The sequence below is a fragment of the Lichenostomus cassidix genome, chromosome W (genome assembly GCF_008360975.1).
Source record: "Lichenostomus cassidix isolate B80296 chromosome W, HeHo_3.0, whole genome shotgun sequence".
Lineage (NCBI taxonomy): Eukaryota > Metazoa > Chordata > Aves > Passeriformes > Meliphagidae > Lichenostomus > Lichenostomus cassidix.
The window spans coordinates 23,735,075-23,751,863 of NC_139510.1; the positions used below are offsets into that span (position 1 = coordinate 23,735,075).

Genomic DNA, 16,789 nt, shown 5'->3' on the forward strand with positions numbered 1-16,789 from the left:
GCCCATGACAGTAATTGGTGAGTGTCGGAGGTTGGGGGCCATTGGAATTTTTTCTCCATCCCTGTTACTAAGCAACAAATATCTGGGTGATTAGAGCCATCAAATATTTTGTAAGAGACAAAAGGGTGTGCTAGGTGGGGCAAGGAGACAAGGCAGCTGGCTGTTGGGACTGGCACTTGTTCGTGGGACACCGGGAGGAAAGGGACTGCTCTTTGCTTCTGGCTGCGACTGCGAGAGATCCAGCTGTGCTCTACCTTCTCCTCCTGGCTGGGTGAGCTTTGATTCAACCTCTTTCCAACTGGGAGTGCACGTTTTTCCCGGCTGCGTTTTTCGCAGCAGCTGCGGGGGAGTCCGGCTGTCCCTGCCGCCTGCCCCACTTTCACTGCACCAGACCACGGCATCTGCTGTGACTGCACAGTCCCTGTCACCTCGCGGGCTAGCCGGGGAGAGCCAACCCCCTGCCGCCCCGCTCGCCACTCCGAGCTGCCTGCCTGCCTGCCTGCTTCTCAGCCCGTCCGCCATTACCAGCTGCATGAGGCTGACCTGACCCTGCACCATGATGTATCACGGTCCGGGGGGCTGCACGAGCCGGCTCCCCCCCCGTCCGGGGTCCCTGGTCCATGTAATTCCACCGGATCTGGGGCAGGCGGCCCCCGAGTTTCCATGGCATGGCATCAGTCTCCAAACCACATCAATTCAGGCAGGAAATTAAGTAAGGCGAAGGAAGAACTGGACTCCATCTCTGTTCTGGCAGGGAGGTTTATTTGGGGTAACGGGGAAAAGGGGCTTGCAGGGGAGGAGAAGGGGGGAGGAAAGGCTGGGACAGGATGAGGGCTGCCAGCCCAGAGATGCAAAACCTCGAGCTGATCCGGACATCGCTTTATAAAGGGAAAAGAAGGGGAGGGACTGTCTCCCCTAGAGCCAGTCCCGGGGAGTCTGAAGGGAGGACAGGCATAGGGAACCCACCAATAGATTTTGGGTACAGCAGAATGCATATTTCAAAATGAACCAATGGTATACAAAGCAGAGGGACAAAGGAGCACATGGAATCGCAAAACCCCACATTGCTACAACGCCACAGCGCCACCTGCAGCTGCTCGGCAGTCATCGCACCTGCCCTGCCCGACCGGGAGCTCAACAGTGCCCCTGCTGCTTGCAACCATGATTACACCACGTGGGAAAGTGCTCACCAGCTCAAAGGACATCTGTTACTGGTTTTCTCTGGTTCTATTTGTTGTTGTTATTCTTGCTATTGCTTGTTTACTCTGCTGTAGATACTAGTAAAGAACTGTTATTCCTTTTCCCATACCTCTGCCTGAAAGCCCTTGATTTCAAAATTAAAATAATTTGGAGGGAAGGGAAACCACATTCTCTGTTCTAAGGGAGGGTTCCACCTCTCTTAGCAGGCACCTGTCTTTCAAACCAAGACAGTGAGTCATTTCCCTCTGTTTTTACCTCAACCCAGGAGCCTTTTGTTATATTTTTTCTCCCCTGTCCAGTTGAGGAGGTGAGTGATAGAGCAGATTTGGTTGGTGCCTGGCATCCAGCCAGGGTCAACCCACCACAGTGAGCCCTTCCCACAGGCTGCATCTCTTCAAGAACAGCTCCAGTATGAGTCCCCTCACATGGGAACAGACTGCTTCAGTGTGGGTCCCCCACAGGGTCACAAGTCCTACTAGAAAATCTGCTCCAATGTGGGCTCCTCTGCATGGGGTCACAGGTCCCTCCAGGAGTCTGCTCTAGCATAGACTCTTCACAGGGTTACAGCCTCCTTCAGGGTACATCCACCTGCTCCTGTGTGGGGTCCTCCACAGGCTGCAGGTAGACAACCTCTTTCACCATGGTCTTCACCACAGGCTGCAGGGGACTCTCTGCTCTGGCACTTGGACCACCTCCTCTCCCTCCATTCTCACTTCACTTGGTGTCTGCAGAGTTGTTGCTCTCATATTCTCACTCCTCTCTTCTGGCTTCTGTTGCACTGCAGGTTCTTTTACCCTCCTTAAATATGAGGTGCTTTGATCAGTGACAGGTGTGTCTTGAAGTCATCTGGTACTGGCTCTGTCAGACATGGGGGAAGCTTCTGGCATCTTCTCACAGAAGCCACCTCTTTAGCCCCCCACTACCAAAACCTTGCAACAAAAACCCTATATACCCTTCTCATGCAGTTTTTCACAGTTCTTCTTTGGGTAGTTATACACCTGTGCTGTATGTTTGGATGATACTATGGAGTCACAAGCTGGGCTACTTTGTCCACTCATGATAGCCATCTGATGACCTGCGTCAGCAAGAGTTCAAAGCAATAATGGAAATACTCAATAAACACAATCTTTGGACATCTTTATGGCCCTTATTCTTCCTTGAACATATTCTCATTTTCACTGACATATTTTTATAAAAAAGACCAGAATATGATTTCTGGTAAAGACACTGTAATGTATTTAAAATGTGAAGGGTGCGCCACCTTTTTGTTCTTTCAATCTTTTGTTTTCCTAATGATAAGCATGCAATAAATTACAAGGAAATGAAATGTGACCATTAGAGCTTGTCCTGGTTTTGGCTGGGATAGTTAATTTTCTTCCTAGTAGCTGGTACAGTGCTGTGTTTTGGATTCAGTATGAGGATAATGTTGATAATTGTGCTAATTTGGGAGTAAACCAGCAGATGAATTACCTGCACACAAATATGTTGTGAGAGATTCTAAGTCAGAACTACAATTGATTAGGAAAAATTAAAATAAAGGAAATAATACAGAAGCAATGGCTTAAACTGACAAATTCAGAATACAACCTGCCACCCTCTTGGTCAGGATGGTGGTAGCAGTCCAGTTAAATGGTGGATGCAGTCTCCTTGGAGTGATGGATGTGGTCTTGTTGGAGTGGTGATCCTAAAGAAAGGTCTCGTCCATCTCTGGGGGTCCAGTGGTTGTTCTCAAGCTCTTCTCCTCTGGGAATCCAGTGGAAGTGCTAGCCCAGTGTTCTAGAGTCTCAGCTTATGTGCAGGTAAGACTGTTCAGGTCCTCCCCTTTGGGCAGGGCATCTCACAAAGGGAGGATGTAATCTTATGAGTCACTCCCAGAGACCATGATGGCCCATTAGCAGAGATAGCCCCCAGGATGGTGTTATCAGGGTTGAGTCATGCTGAGAACACCGCCCCACCTGTTTTTAACAGCTTATGAAGATGGTAATAGAATACATACTTTTTGGTTACACCTTCCATGTAACCTAAGATGATAACACACTGATGTTTTGGTTGTTGCTAAACAGTGGTTACTCTAAGTCAAGGATTTTCTAGTGTTTCATTCCCTGCCAGTGAGGAGGTACACAAGAAACTGGGGGAAAGCATAGCCAGGACAGCTGACCCAAACTGGCAAAAGGGATATTCCATACATTAGAACATCATGTTCAGTATATAAACTGGGGGAATTTCACTGGGAGCCACAATCTGCTGCCCGGGGACAGAATGGGCATCAGTCAGCAGTTGGTGAGGAATTTTATTGTGCATCACTTGTTATTCTTGGGTTTTATTCCTCTTTCTCCTTTTCATTACAATTATAATTATTGTTATTTTTAGTAGTAGTTAAAGTAGTAGTTGTATATTTTGTTTCAATCAGTAAACTGTTCTTATCTTAACCTGCGAGGTTTACATTTTTCCTATTATCCTCCCCACTGGGTGTGGTGGTGCATCCTCCCCCCATCCTCCTCAGGTCTGTTCTATGATCTCAAGAGTTCCTGACAAGCCTTGACCGAACCTGCTGAGTGGTGAAGTGCCCCTTGACCATATCAGTTGGATGGTGAAGTGTCCCTTGACAGTACCAGAAGCCCTTGCATGGTAAATCTGGGAAAAATTCTGACCATAATAGGAACATCATCTGCCTGACCAAGTTGGGAAACAAAGGAGGAGGAGTTGAGGTGTGGATTGACTCCACAACTCAGATAGTTATGAAATAGGTATGTGTTTATTCCAGCTGGGGTGCATGGGGGGTAGCCCCTGCAAAGGCATGCACACAGGCAGCAGCACTTCACTAGGTTTATATTAAGTTACAGGTTACATATGCATAAAGTTACACAATGCCCCTATACATATTCATTACTTATCCCCGCTTCATATTATAATGAGTTCAGAGTTCATTTAAATATGTTTGCGCAAGCACAGTGTCACAGATTAATTGTGGGCGAGGGTCCCAAAGAGAAATGAGGGATGAAGTTAGTAGTCTTCTTCAGGATGAACTGTTCACCCTGTTCCCTTGTGCATGCTCCCTTGGTTCTTGGTCCAAGTCCAAGCCTTAGAACTAACTTGTACCAGTTCTGGGGTCCGAGAGCAGGATGTTCAGTTACACTCAGTAGTTTTTCTCAATTATTTGGCTTTCTTCTCTATATCCTCCCTGTTACTAGGTAGGCACAAAATCATTAAGAAAATGATACATTGTCTTCAGCAAGCAAATCTTAGTAAATCATTATCCAATCTCTGGCCTTCTAAATCAGTTCAAAAAATTATTATCCAGCTTCTAGTTCTCCTAAATTAGTAAATTCTATCCCCCCTAAATCAGAATTATTCTTGTTAACCTTGGCAAATCATTTACCTCAATTGCAGCCTGAGTGAAGTGGTACCATTGTTACAAGACCTTTTGGAAAAAATGAGTTGTAGCTCAAGTGGAACAGTACTATTGTTACTGGACTTTTGGGGAAAAAAATTCAGTATTTACCAACTTGGGTTATGGCCAGGATGGAAATTTACTGATGAATAAAGCCAATCCTCTTGTAACCCTATAAATAGCAGCCCTAAGTGAGGCCCTTTGAGCTCTCCTGGACTGCAGTGGGCTGCCGCAGCACCTTCCTCTTAGTGGGGGCTCTCAGAGCTCACAAACCCTCAAGTTTGTGATACTTGTAGGACTATCACTGATGGAAAGGCCTTGGCTGATACTGCCTCACACATACACACATATTCCTCGAAGTGCAACCCTTGCCTGTTGAGAAACACTGAGAGATTTGACTTATTTCACTGAACCCAAGGAGAATTTTTGATAGGTACTGTCAGAGTCTGAAATAGTTCATGCCTCAAACATTGATATAAAGTTTTGCCCATTATAACAAAAAGTGTATAAAGAAGCTACAACCAAAGAAACCTCCCTGAAGATACCTGACTAGAACTTTGGACTGTAAGTTAAGCTGCTGAGATAAGATACTATTATAAAATCAGGCCTAAGGAGAAACAAACAAGGCTGAGGGAAAGGAATGCATACACAAGAGAGTCAAACACAGCAGAGATTCTTCCCTGGCTAGATTTGGGGTGGGGGAGACCACAGCCCACAGAAGTCAGGTTTACACAGACTCCCCCCCTGAAATGGGGGGCAGGGGAGAGGAGGTTTTGGGTATGACCTCTGGTCACAGGCAGTGAACACCCATCCTCCCTTACACAAACTGGCCCAGCTGTGGAACCCCCAACCCCACAGGCTACATCCATGGGACATTCACGTGAGAGACAGCTAAGGGGGTGTCATAATCCATCAAAGACCCCCCCCCAAAGTGCTCCCCAGAGGCCTTGCACCACAAGACTGCATGTGGTGCAACAGATCCAGAGTCTGCTGCAAGAGACTACCCCCTCCCCCAGAGGGACATGCCTGGACATTGCCGCCTGGACATTGCCACCTGGCCTGAGTGTATATTAACCCATGGGATTCTATGCTTTTCAGGGGGACCATTACCACCAAGAAGACCAGCTGGAAAGGAGCAATGGAACATCACTGGGATCCACAGAGTGGTGATATTTTCCTTATTCTTTCTCTGTCATTTTCTTTCTGTCCCTCCCGCCTATTTCCTATTTCTTTCTCTTCTCTTTTCTCTTCTCTCTGTCTCTCTCTCTCTCTCTCTCATATTTACTATCAAATAAACCCCATACTATTGACTGGCATATGACCTCGTTTGCACCTTAATTCAGGCAGAGGCATTTCTAAGAACCTTAATAATCGAATCCTAAGAGGTACCTTTACACACATAGATGATATAGATATAGATAGATATAGATATAGATATAGATATAGATATAGATATAGATAGATATAGATATAGATATAGATATAGATATAGATATAGATATAGATATAGATATATACATCTCTCTGCCTGTGTGTGTGTAAATTGATTATGGTATGAATGTTGTTATTGTGAATCTATAATTAAGTCACTGTCATAACTGTAGCAAATCCTATTGAATCACTTTATAAATATTAAATTAGTCAGTGATTAAGTGCTGCTAAATTCTTTTGCACCTTTATATTTTGTATCTGTATCCTTTGCACCCTTACCCTTTTGCATTTCCAGTCTCAGTGTAAATCACTCTGAACTGATTCTAATCCGATTTTCCCATGTATGCTCATCTATGTAGTAAGTAATAGAGTGAACCTTGCAATCGAACTCTCTTAAAGTCATACTTTCACAAATTCATATTTTTTGTGGTGGTTCTTTAAGTAGCCCAAACCACTCATTTGTGACACTAGAGAGGAGGAAGTGAGAAAATGGCTGCATGGCATTTAGTTGCCAGCTGGGGTTAAACCATGACAGTCCTTTCCTTTTTGGTGCTCAATGTAGGGCCCAAAGGGTTGAGATAGCAACAGATCAGACCAGAGTGTGTTAAAACAAATTTTTTATAAGCATTTATTTTATTAAGTTAATAGTTGCTGGTCACAATGTTGCTTCATTGGCTCTTGGAGTTACTATGTGTGTGCGCTCACAGTTGCATTATATAATATCTTTTGTGGTGTGTGTCTTCCCTGTGATAATGCTTATCGTCCATGGGGCCTAGTGTAAGGTTATCGTGTTGCTCTTTTGTCTCTGTTTGAAAGACAGGTGTCTGTCAAGGAAGGTGGGAACCTCCCTTGGAATGGAGAATATGACCCCCTTCCCTCTGAATTATTATAACCTTGAAATGAGGGGGCTTTCAGGCAAAGATATGGGAAAAAGAATAACAGTTCTTTACTAGTATGTATAACAAGGCAAACAAACAATAACGGCAGTAACAACAAATGAAACCAGAAACCCAGTAACAGCCTTCTCGACTGCAGGCACTTTGCCCTTTGGTGTAGTTACGGTCACAGCCGGCAGGGGCGCTGTCCGGCTCCCGGCCAAGCAGGGCAGGTGCGATGATTCCCTTGCGGCTGCAGGTGGCGCTGTGGCGTGAGTCCCATCGTGTCTCCCCTCACGTGGCAATAGTAGGTGGGCTGGAACGCGAGGTGGGAAGTAGCAGGGACATCAGAGCAGCAAGCTGGAATGGCAGGGCTGGCTCACCTGGGGTAGCAAGCAAGAGATAGCAGAAACTCCACAGCTGCAGCTGGAGCTGCAGGGCGTCCCAGCAGGGCAGGGGGTGTTGAGTTACAGTGTAGCAAAGAAAACCTCAGAGCAGTGGTAGAGAAACAGCGGGGGCTGGGCAGTGGCCACCCGGCTCCCAAAAACGGTCGAGAGAGACTCCCTTGGAGGGGGAAGGGGCTTGGGGATCGCAGGGTTTCCCCTGAGGTACCCGAGCAGATGGTGAAGGGTCCTTTGTTTGGTGAGGTAGGGCATAAATAAGGTCTCAGTCAACGACCGCTCTTATGAGCAAAGCCTCACTCACAGCAGAAGCAAGATGAGGCTGGGCTCTGGCGGCGGCAATAAATTCTTCCCCCCAGGCAGCAGCTCGATCATCTTCCTCCAAAGCCAAGAGAGCAAGAGGGCTAGCAGCTGCCCCAGCTCTCCTTTTCCCAGCCCACTTCTCCAGATATCTCTGCTCTTCCCAGAGAAACCCTCAGATAGAAGAAGTGCAGCCAGGTGCCCTCCTCCCCTGAGCTTGGCAAATTCTTTTGTCTCTCTCAAGTGCCAGGTTGTTATTGTTCCTTAGCAACAAAATGGAGGAAAATTCCCTAACCTCCAACATCTTTGCAGTAGTGACTTATGATATGATAGAATTGCAGGTCATTAACCTAATCTGGTATGTGTTCTTAGCATTGCTGTTGCCTCTGTACCTGGGAGCCATTCAGTGGGAACTATTAATAATTACACCTTTTGCCTTTTCTCCTCAGAGAGCCAACTTATAGGAGAAACATCTTCCAACACCTCTTTTCTTTCCTTCCTTCCAATATCTTCAGAAGTCCTCTAGCCCTCCAGGATTATTACAGAAGCATTTGAGAATTTTAAAGATTTTGAATATCCTTTGTATACATTTGAAACCAGCCTGGCCCTTTTGCTAGGAATCATCATTGTGTTGCATATGGTTCTGATCTTGTTTAGAGTTAAGCAACGATCTGTGGCTACCCCAATTGCACTGACAAACACTGTAGCTCAAGGGAGGAGGAGAGGTACACAAACCCTGGCAACAACAAATCAAACAGGAGATAGTTCATGCAGTAGCTCTCAGGCCAGTCAGACCAGGATGTAAAAAATGTGCCCTATGCTGCACTGGGGAGAATAGTCTTTCCTAGAGCCTCTGGCAGAAAGCACCAGGGGAGACTCAAGGCTGACCCCTAAGCTTTTAGAGTCAGGGATACTCCAACTGAAAAGAAGATACTGGAAGCTTATTAAGGGGTGTCCTAGGTTGCAATATAGATGTAGTTAAGTATTCTATTACCACCAGCTGTGGGCCGTTAGCTGCTATCACCTGCTAACGACCCACCCCGCATGACAGGCAATGGGCCATCAGGGACCCACCGTGTGACTCATGGACTTATCTCATCCCATTGTGGGATGCTCTGCCCAGGAGGGAGGAACCAGGTGTTCCCACCTGGATATAAGCTGGCCTTGGAACTGCCTGAGCTAGCCCTGTCTACTGGGTTCCCAGAGGACCAGAGCTACTACTGGATCTTCAGCTGGAGACTAGACCTTCACAGGATCACCGCTTCAACTGGACTACTTCAGTTGGACTGCTACTACTGTTGCAAAACCATGAATAAAGACTTTAGTAGTAGTCATGCTAAGGCTTGGAGGGATCAGTAGGCCTGAGTGTAAACACTGTTGTGTAGCGAAGTTGCCAGTAGCGATCAAAAGGATCAATAGAGCATACTGATGAGGGTAGAAAGACTTGTCTAAGGAATGTAGCTATAGAACAGTTTGTTTATTTAAGTAATCTGCTAAGTGGAGTGTGTGACTTATCTAATAGGGTGTAGTAAAATAATGATGATAAAGAATGTTCAGTTAACGAAAAACAAAGTCACAATGTAATCATAAATCAGGTAGATGTGTCTAGAAATCAAATTCGTTGAGATGAAGCAATTTGGAAAGAAAACATATATATACTCAGTGATTTTGTAGCAGGTTGGGGGCTCTGACTTTTGGATGCGAGTCCCAGGTCCCCAGGGCCCTCAATAAAGCACCGCATAAAATAACTTTGGTTGTTTTCTGTTTCCTCGGTTCGGGCAACACTACCACCCTAACAGGGTGTTAGGTTGTATCTGACTTTGTCAGTGCTTTTCCTTGTATTATTTCACTTATTTTTAATTTCAGTCTTGACTTGTGATCTCCCATTGGTTTGTTTTCAAACCAAGACATATTTTGGCGCCCAACGTGGGGCACGACCTGGGGAAACTCAGAAATCCTATCACCATGATGCTCAGCTTATCTATATGGGTACTGTATCTCGCTCTCTATATTTTTCCTCAAATGGGATACTATCTGCCTGTCATATTGCTCCTGTTGCGACCAGGGAATGGCATGAGAATTGCTCTATTGGTTTATTATGCCTATGGCATGGTTACCTGTGAGGCAATGAACACCATTCGTTATATATACTTGACTTTGTCTGCCTGGCCTAACCTGAGCTGCTTCGTCTGAGACCTCCTCAGCAATCGCACCCAGCCTCTGGGGCTAGGAAGAGAGAGCGATTTCTTCCAGCATTTCAGGTCAGGCACAGCCGTCCTTGACAATATTGAGTTCTCCCTGGATGCTAAGGATGGCATAATCTTCCTGTCAGTTCTGTTTTCTTTTTTCTCTGCGACCAGCACCGTGTACCTCATGCTGAAGAACAGAACAATACTTTGTCTTCTTGAGGAGGAGAAAAGAAGCAAATCAGCAGGCAAGAGGAAAAGAACCAAAGGAGCAGTCGACGTCTCAACACAGACCATCACCAAATCAGAACAGTTGAAGCCGGTAGCAGTTGCCCCCGTCCAGAAAAAGAAATCCAAGAGCAAATCAGTCCGCATAGCGACTGACGAGGATGCGGCAGGACCATCTCACCCAGCAGAAGAGACAGAGCCGGAGATCATCACTCGCTCTCTATCCCTGGGGGAGCTGCGGGACCTACGGAGGGAATTCACCCGGCAGGCAAATGAGTCCATCTTAACCTGGCTGCTCCGCATCTGGGATGCCGCCGCTAATGACACCATTCTGGACGGAAGTGAGGCCAGGCAACTGGGATCCCTGTCCCAGGATGTGGTTATTGACCAGGGGATTGGGAAAACCCAGGAAACTCTCAGCCTCTGGCGGCGATTGCTGGCGAGTGTACGGGACAGATACCTGTGCAAAGAAGACCTCCAGATGCACCAAAGAAAATGGAACACAATAGAACAAGGTATCCGATGCCTGAGGGAATTGGCCGTGCTAGAGATCATTTTCTCGGACAACGAGAGATTCCCCAAGAGCCCAGATAACGTCCAGTGCACTTCACAAATGTGGCTAAGATTCGCGCGGCTCGGACCAGAGATATACTCTCATTACCTGGCAACACTGCAGTGGAGGGAAGGCGAAGACCAGGTGGGCGTGTTAACAAACAAACTGAGAATTTATGAGGACACTGTCACCGCTCCACTACGCACTCAGGTCTCATCAGTGGAAACAAACCTGGCCGAGCAAGTCCGGAGCTTGATTGAAGAGAGCCTCCAGAAACTAAGGAAAGAGCTCAAGGAAGGATTTTTCCATGTCACACCGAAACCAACCCGAGTCTCTGCCATCAGGAGCAGACGTCCCCCAGCCAGGGAAAGAAGACAAACTCCACGACGTGACCTCTGGTTTTTCCTTCAGGAGCATGGGGAAGACATGAGAAAGTGGGATAGGAAACCCACCTCCTCCTTAGCAGCCCAGGTACGTGAATTGAAAACAGAAACATCCACTTCAGGAGGCTCATCTAGGTACAACACTGCCCCAGTCTCTTGTGGACAGAACCCCCGACAGAATGGAAAGGATAATATGACTGATCCTCTTGAAGGAACCTCAGGAACACATTTACAGGAGAAGAGCACCACGCACCAAAAACAGGATTAGAGGAGCCCTGCCTCTAGCCAGGTAGAGGAAAGGGACAATCGGATCTATTGGACTGTGTGGATCCGATGGCCTGGCACGTCTGACCCACAAAGATACACGGCTTTGGTTGATACCGGCGCTCAGTGCACCCTGATGCCATCCAGGTATGTGGGGACCGAATCCATTTCTATTTCTGGGGTGACAGGAGGATCCCAGCAGCTGACTGTACTGGAAGCTGAAGTGAGTTTAACTGGGAATGAGTGGCAGAAACACCCCATTGTGACTGGTCCAGACGCCCCATGCATCCTCGGCATAGATTATCTCAGGAGTAGATATTTCAAAGACCCAAAGGGACATTGCTGGGCTTTTGGGATAGCAGCCGTAGAGACGGAAGACATAAGACAACTGAATACCCTGCCTGGTCTCTCAGACAACCCATCTGCTGTTGGACTACTGAGAATTGAAGAAAAGCGGGTACCAATCGCTACAGCAACAGTGCACCGCTGGCAATACCGCACTGACAGAGACTCTGTGGCCCCCATCCATAAGATGATTCGGGAACTGGAGAGCCAAGGGGTGGTCAGCAAGGCTCACTCACACTTTAACAGCCCTATATGGCCGGTGCGTAAGTCCAGTGAAGAATGGAGACTGACAGTGGATTACCGTGGCCTGAATGAAGTCACACCACCACTGAGTGCTGCTGTACCGGACATGTTGGAACTTCAGTATGAGCTGGAATCCAAGGCAGCAAAGTGGTATGCGACCATCGACATTGCCAACGCCTTTTTCTCCATTCCTCTGGCAGCAGAGTGCAAGCCTCAGTTTGCTTTCACCTGGAGAGGTGTGCAGTACACGTGGAACCGACTGCCCCAGGGGTGGAAGCACAGTCCCACCATCTGCCATGGACTGATCCAGGCTGCACTGGAGAAGGGTGAGGCTCCAGAACATCTGCAGTATATCGATGACATCATTGTGTGGGGTGACACAGCAACGGAAGTATTTGGGAAAGGAGAGAAAATCATCAGAATTCTCCTAGAAGCCGGCTTCGCCATCAAGAAGAGTAAAGTCAAGGGACCTGCCCGAGAGATCCAGTTCCTGGGAGTAAAGTGGCAAGACGGACGGCGTCAGATTCCTTCTGAGGTCATCAATAAGATCATTGCGATGTCTCCACCAACCAACAAGAAGGAGACGCAAGCTTTCCTAGGCGCCATAGGCTTTTGGAGAATGCACATCCCTGAGTACAGCCAGATCGTGAGTCCTCTCTACCTCATAACCCGCAAGAAGAATGATTTCCACTGGGGCCCTGAACAGCAGCAAGCCTTCACCCAGATCAAACAGGAGATCGCTCATGCGGTAGCCCTGGGACCAGTCAGGACAGGACCAGAGGTAAAGAATGTGCTTTACTCTGCATCCGGGAGCCATGGTCTGTCCTGGAGCCTTTGGCAGAAGGTGCCTGGTGAGACCCGAGGTCGACCACTGGGATTCTGGAGTCGAAGTTACAGAGGGTCTGAAGTCAACTACACTCCCACCGAGAAAGAAATCTTGGCAGCTTATGAAGGAGTCCAAGCCGCCTCAGAGGTGATCGGCACAGAAACACAACTTCTCCTTGCACCCCGACTGCCAGTGCTGGGGTGGATGTTCAAGGGAAGGGTTCCCTCTACCCACCATGCCACTGATGCCACGTGGAGCAAATGGATTGCCCTCATCACACAGCGCGCCCGTATTGGAAACCCAAATCGCCCTAGGATTCTGGAAATTATAACAAACTGGCCTGAAGGTGAGACTTTTAAATTATCTTCAGAAGATGCAGAGGAGCAAGTAGCACGTGCTGAGGAAGCACCCCCGTATAATGAACTGCCAGAGAGTGAAAGACGCTATGCCCTCTTCACCGATGGTTCCTGCCGAATTGTAGGCGCAGATCGGAAATGGAAAGCTGCAGTATGGAGCCCCACACGACAAGCTGTACAGACTACTGAGGGACAAGGTGGATCGAGCCAGGTCGCGGAGCTTAAAGCCATCCAACTGGCTTTGGATATTGCCGAACGAGAGAAATGGCCAAGGCTTTATCTCTACGCCGACTCTTGGATGGTAGCCAATGCACTGTGGGGATGGTTAGATCGCTGGAGAAAGGCTAACTGGCAGCGCAGAGGAAAACCCATCTGGGCTGCTGAGATTTGGCAGGACATCGCCGCCCGGGCAGAAAAGCTGACTGTGAAAGTTCGACACGTGGATGCACATGTACCTAAGAGTCGGGCTAATGAAGAGCATCGTAACAACGAGCAGGTGGACCGAGCTGCCAAGGTGGAAGTGTCACAGGTGGATCTGGACTGGCAGCACAAAGGAGAATTATTTCTAGCTCGTTGGGCCCATGATGCCTCTGGTCATCAAGGGAGAGATGCGACATACAGGTGGGCTCGTGACCGAGGGGTGGACTTGACCATGGACAACATCTCACAGGTCATCCACAGCTGTGAGACTTGTGCTGCAATCAAACAGGCCAAGTGGGTGAAACCTCTGTGGTATGGTGGACGATGGTCAAAGTACAGGTATGGGGAAGTATGGCAAGTTGACTACATCACACTTCCCCAAACCCGCCAAGGAAAGCGCTACGTGTTGACCATGGTGGAAGCAACCACGGGATGGTTAGAGACCTACCCTGTGCCTCATGCTACTGCCCGGAACACCATCTTGGGTCTGGAAAAGCAAGTCCTGTGGAGACATGGTACCCCTGAGAGAATCGAGTCTGACAATGGAACCCATTTCAAGAATGGCCTCATAAGCGCCTGGGCTAAAGAACACGGAATTGAATGGATATACCATATCCCCTATCATGCACCAGCTGCCGGGAAAGTTGAACGGTGCAACGGACTACTTAAGACAACTTTGAAGGCACTTGGCGGGGGAACCTTCAAAAATTGGGAACTGAACTTAGCAAAGGCCACCTGGATGGTTAACACAAGGGGTTCTATCAATCGAGCCAGTCCTGCCGAGTCCAAACCTTTGCACGCAGTGGATGGAGATAAAGTCCCTGTGGTACACGTAAGAGGTTTCTTAGGAAAGACTGTTTGGATTAGTCCCACCTCAGGCAAAGGCAAACCCATCCGTGGAGTGGTTTTTGCCCAAGGACCTGGTTATACTTGGTGGGTGATGAAGGCAGATGGGGAAACCCGTTGTGTACCACAAGGAGACCTTTTCTTGAGTGAGAACTCTGTAGATGGTAATAGAATAAGGGGTGGATAATGTCCTAGGTTGCAATATAGATGTAGTTAAGTATTCTATTACCACCAGCTGTGGGCCGTTAGCTGCTATCACCTGCTAATGACCCACCCCGCATGACAGGCAATGGGCCATCAGAGACCCACCGTGTGACTCATGGACTTATCTCATCCCATTGTGGGATGCTCTGCCCAGGAGGGAGGAACCAGGTGTTCCCACGTGGATATAACCTGGCCTTGGAACTGCCTGAGCTAGCCCTGTCTACTGGGTTCCCAGAGGACCAGAGCTACTACCGGATCTTCAGCTGGAGACTAGACCTTCACAGGATCACCACTTCAACTGGACTACTTCAGTTGGACTGCTACTACCACCCTAACAGGGTGTTAGGTTGTATCTGACTTTGTCAGTGCTTTTCCTTGTATTATTTCACTTATTTTTAATTTCAATCTTGACTTGTGATCTCCCACTGGTTTGTTTTCAAACCAAGACAGGGGTTTGAGCCACTTTGGAGGCAATTGGTACTGAAGCACAGCTCCTCCTGGCACCACAGCTGCCCGTGCTGGGCTGGATGTTGAAAAGGAGGATCTCCTCTACACATTGTGCCACTGATGCTACATGGAGCAAGTGGATCTCACTGATCACACAAGAAGCTCAAATAGGAAATCCCAGTCATCCAGGAATCTTGGAAGTGATCACGGACTGTCCAGAAGGCAAAGATTTTGGAATGTCAGCAGAGGAGGAGGTAATACGTGCTGAAAATGCCCTACTGTATAATAAACTACCATAAACTGCAAAGAAATATGCCTTGTAATGATAGGTCCTGCCATCTTGTGGGAAAGCATCAGAGATAGAAAGCAGCTCTATGGAGTCCCCTACAATAAGTCACAGAAACTGCTGAAGGAAAAGGTGAATTGAGTCAATTTGCAGAGGTGAAACCCATCCAGCTGGCCTTAGATTTTGCTGAACAAGAGAAATGGCCAATACTTTATACTGACTTTTGGATGGTGGCAAATGCCCTGTGGGGGTGATTGTATGAATGGAAGCAGAATAACTAGCAGTGTAGGGGTAAACCCATCTGGGCTGATGCATTGCGGCAAGATATATGCCTTGCAGCATCTGTCTTCACCATGCCAGATCTGGGGATCTGAACCACATTCCCCTCTGATTGCCTCATTATTGAAAAATGAACTTTGATGAAGCTGGATAAGCGTAGCAGTGATGGAATCAGAACTGGCTTCAACATGCAACAATCCAACACCTCACACCATCCTTCCTGCCTGATGGAGTGTTATGAGTGATGGAGCCAAAGACCATGGACTAAATGAATTCAATGGACCCAATAGGGGTGGTCCACTGTCGGAGGTTGGGGGGCATTGGAATTTTTTCTCCATCCCTGTTGCTAAGCAACAAATAGCTGGGTGATTAGATCCATCAACTCTTTTGTAAAAGACAAAAGGGTGTGCTAGGTGGGGCAGGAAAAGGAGGCAGCCGGCCATTTTGGGACTGGCTCTCTCGTCATCCGGACACGGGGAGGAGAGGCTGCTCTTTGCTTCTGGCTGTGACCGCAAGAGATCCAACTGTGCTCTGCTTCTTTCTCCTCTTAGCTGGGTGAGCTTTGATTCAACCTTTCCCACTGGGAAGTGCACGCTTTCCCCGGCTGCATTTTCTCGCAGCAGCTGCCGGGAGTCCGGCTGTCCCTGCCACCCATCCCGTTTTGCCGCACGAGACTGCGGCGTCTGCTGTGACTGCGGAGTCCTTGCTACCTCGCTGGCTAGCCGGGGAGAGCCAGCCCCTTTGCCCCTGCCGCCCTACTCGTTGCTCCAAGCTGCCCTGCCTGTCTGCTTTCTCAGCTCTCTGCCATTACCAGCTGTGTGAGGCTGACCTGACCCTGCGCCACAGCGCCACCTGCAGCCGCTCGGCAGTCATCGCACCTGCCCTGCCCAACCGGGAGCTCAACAGCGCCCCTGCTGCTTGCGACCGTGATTACACCACGAGGGAAAGTCATCTGCTATTGGTTTCTGGTTCTATTTGTGGTTGTTATTATTGTTATTGCTTGTTTATAGATACTAGTAAAGATCTGTTATTCCTTTTCCCATACCTTTGCCTGAAAGCCCTTGATTTCAAAATTAAAATAATTCAGAGGGAGGGGAAATCACATTCTCTGTCCTAAGGGCGGGTTCAACCTCTCTTAGCAGACACCTGTCTTTCAAACCAAGACATTCACAGACAAAAGGAATAATATCTGTGTGTATATCTATCAAAAGACAGGAAAGGTGATGGGGTATTGATGCAAATCTTTCAGGTCTGGTCTGATGGAATAGGTCTCCTCTATTGTCTGTAAACAGTCATGCTCAGGCACGTCATCAAGTAATGTGGAT

The 16,789-nt window shown here is 47.9% G+C and overlaps 1 long non-coding RNA gene across 1 annotated transcript; it reads right to left on the reverse strand.

Moving 5' to 3' along the window:
• Positions 1-254: 254 nt before the first annotated feature.
• Positions 255-16,145, reverse strand: LOC146425725 (uncharacterized). Its single transcript, XR_014846609.1, has 2 exons — positions 16,037-16,145; positions 255-290 (listed from the first exon to the last, which is right to left on the reverse strand). It is a non-coding gene; the product is annotated as an uncharacterized LOC146425725 (long non-coding RNA).
• Between the last annotated feature and the right edge of the window lie 644 nt (positions 16,146-16,789).